Here is a 3,398-nt window from a genome sequence, read left to right on the forward strand (position 1 = left end):
GCTAAAATGACAAATTTGTTTTACATTATTATAACTTGTAAGTTTTAAAAACTAGTATTAGTAGTTTTTCCCTTTGGTTGTAGATTTTAAGATGTTAACGGTGTCTTTAAGTACCTTAGTTCCTCCCTCCCAAAAGCCATTTATTTACAAAGGCAGAAAGCCTTCAGTTCTAATATTTCAAAGCTTTCAGATGATTTCTGTATCAGTTTTATATACCTGACATAGTGCAGGTTACCTGTGTTGTTAGCTGAGATAACATTATTGATTCGTTAAATTATTAACCAAGATAGGAATAATAATATTTTTATTTTTGGGTGTTGACTGGCTCCAAAATAGTTTTAAGGAAATAGACACATACTGTGTTCATAGAGAAGAATGTAGATTTGATAGTTTAAAATTCCATTAATTTTTTCTCCACAGTCAAAATACATCCAGCCTGATTTTCTATGGCTTTAGAATTTTTAAAGATTTTTACTTCCTTAAAAATTGTTGCCCAAAAGTAACATTTTGTGGGTTTTTAGAATGTCATACTATACAAGCCAAATATTGCTAATATATTTGAATTAAGTGATATTTCATAGTAAAATCACAAACTATACAATGAGAGCTCTCTTAAGTTCTTAGCCTAAGCTGCCAGACTAAATGTGATTGTAGAATCAGTTGAAATTTAACTTTGGTAAAAAGCTTCTTGTTATAGCCCCAAGCCACATTTTCAGTTATCATGTTTATTAGAGAGTTTTGGCCAATAAACTCTCAAGTAATTAGAATTAGACTCAAATTTTTAATAATAAATGTATTTTCTTCCCTTATTTGTATTTATTTTTAGTTATTATGGGAATGCTACATAATTCTCTAAATTTGGGGCTCATAAAGGATAACCTTTCCTTTACTACAATAAATTTTACTACTTTTCCCCAATAATTGACAAGTATTGAAGTCTGTGTTGGTCATGATTTTCATGTGGGTGAGATTTTGTTTTTTGTTTGGCTTTTTGATTTTTGTTTATTTAGAAATAAACACTAGTTAGAAATTATAGTTTGTATGATTAATTAGGAAGAAAGATTTTTCTCATGGAAAGAATGGATGATTCAGGAATTTTTCACCTCTGTTGGTCTGTAAACTAAATTCCTATGTTAAATTGGGTATATATTGTGGTCCCAAAAGAAGTCATCGAGTTAAATACATACGATAAACACTTCATGGTAGCAAACTGGCTCCTTTAGCTTATAAATTTATGGTTTCTGTTTTTTTCTTATTTTAATGAATTATCAGTTTTAGAAGCTTTTTAGTAAAAGTACAAAAGAAACACAGCAGGCATAGATAGAATTGGTGAAGTGCTACCCATTTACTGAATTGTGCATTTCATGTATTGAGATAACAAGTAACCAAAGACGTGAAACTTATTTTGTGTTTTTATATATACATTTCAGGGTTTCCAGCCATTTCCTCTTATTAAGCTTTAGCTAGGGCTATCCTCTAGTTGACTCTTGGCTCTTTTTTAGTAACATATTTCATTGAGTCGACATTTTTAAAACTGACAGTTTAAAATTCAGCATCTGAATTCCTCAGTTTTGACATTCACTCGCCTCTGGCCAGGGCAGTGATTATTTCTGGATGAAGATTGGTAGTTGGGAAGAAGCTGGTAGCTATAGAAACTGGCATCTATGGGCTGGCCCTGTGGCTTGGCGGTTAGGTGCATGCATTCCACTGCTGGCGGCCCGGGTTCGGATCCCGGGCGCGCACCGACGCACCGCTTCTCTGGCCATGCTGAGGCTGCATCCCACATACAGCAACTAGAAGGATGTGCAGCTATGACATACAAGTATCTACTGGGGCTTTGGGGGAATAAATTAATTAATTAAAGAAAAAACGCATCTGGATCGAGCTTCCAAAACCACTCTACATGCTAGCGCTGTAGTGTAAATCTAACCATGGCCAATGTTCCAAAAAGCCTAAATTACGTCAGTGATGTATTTACTAAAGGAATGGTCTGGGCCGGGTATAGCTAACATACGTTTTGTTTAGTCCTATGTAGTTCAGGTTCGGGATAACCTACTGCACTGATTTTCACACTCTTTAGCCCCTTGTTCAAAGGAAATCTTCATTAAGGTGTGTAAGCAAACGCAACAGTTGCCAAGGTGAGTGGTTTTGGCTGAAGCCGAGTTGGGAATGTGGGAGTGTGCTGGGGCCTACAGGTTGTTCCAGGGAAGGACCTTCTTTTTCAGGTGAATTGGAGGGCTGAAGAGGATGGTGGGCCTACTGTAAAGAGCTTATTTTAGTAGCTAATAAACTTATTTTTCCCATTTACATAGGTTTTTCAAAATTTGAGTTGCTCTCTCCTAATATCAAAGAGAACTCCTTTTTTCTTGGTGTAGTTTACTTCACTTTCCTGTAACATAACCAAGGCTATTCCAGGGTTACAGCAACAGCTAGTGACTCCTTTTGTATTCGACTGTTTTTTTACTTTGCTTACTACCGTTTATCTTTAGTGCCCCTTATCCGTGGCTGTTGGGCCTGCTCAGTAACCAGAGTAAGTTTTGAGAGAAGTAAGATGCTTTTTCACTAGAAGCCTCAATCTTCGAGGGCTGAAAAGAGAGACTATTCTAGGAATGCCCTCTAACACACACAGCCACTCCTTTCATACGACAGATTTCTACACTTGCATACCTGCTGCTGACACTGCTAATCCACAAGCAGGAGCTTCTGCAGAGAAGCTTTCACTGAAAGTCTGCGGCCAACCCAAGATAATCTCAGCCTTCCCTTTCAGGGAACTTCCATGGCTATTCCTGCAGGTGCTTTGCCTATGTATTGATCTGATCACACTAATTTTGAGAGTTCCCAGAGCTGCCGCAGAGATGGTGCAATATTAAACAAATTGCCTGAGTTTGCAAATCTGTTAAATGGAGATGGTGGTTTTAAGGATTAACAGGCTGTGTGTAAGTGCTCAGTACAGTGCCTGGCACATGTATAAGCGCTCAACAAATGGTGGTTGTTACGAGGCCCTGTACACTTCCTTATGAGATCCTGTACACACTTTTCCCACATCTCACCATGCACTGATATTGGCAGCCCCTTCCCTGTGGAGAATGGGAGAAGTTGTCTGATTTTGCAGTAATAATTTTTACACACCTTTAAGTTGAACTGCAAGTTTTATAAGAAAACATTTATTATATGCTCAGCACTGAGAGTCTTGAACTAATTTTATCAATGACTCCTTACAATCCGGTGAAGTAGACATTGTCCCCATTTCACACATAAGGAAACCAAAGCTCAGAAAGGCAGTTGTGTGCTTGATTAATGGAAAGGAAAATAGAAAGCTTTGAGAGCAGGGTCTATTCGTGGTTAATCAACATTCTATGTGAACTATGATTTCTAAGGCATCTCTTCACTGGAAACTA

Source organism: Diceros bicornis, chromosome 21 (assembly GCF_020826845.1).
Source record: "Diceros bicornis minor isolate mBicDic1 chromosome 21, mDicBic1.mat.cur, whole genome shotgun sequence".
Lineage (NCBI taxonomy): Eukaryota > Metazoa > Chordata > Mammalia > Perissodactyla > Rhinocerotidae > Diceros > Diceros bicornis.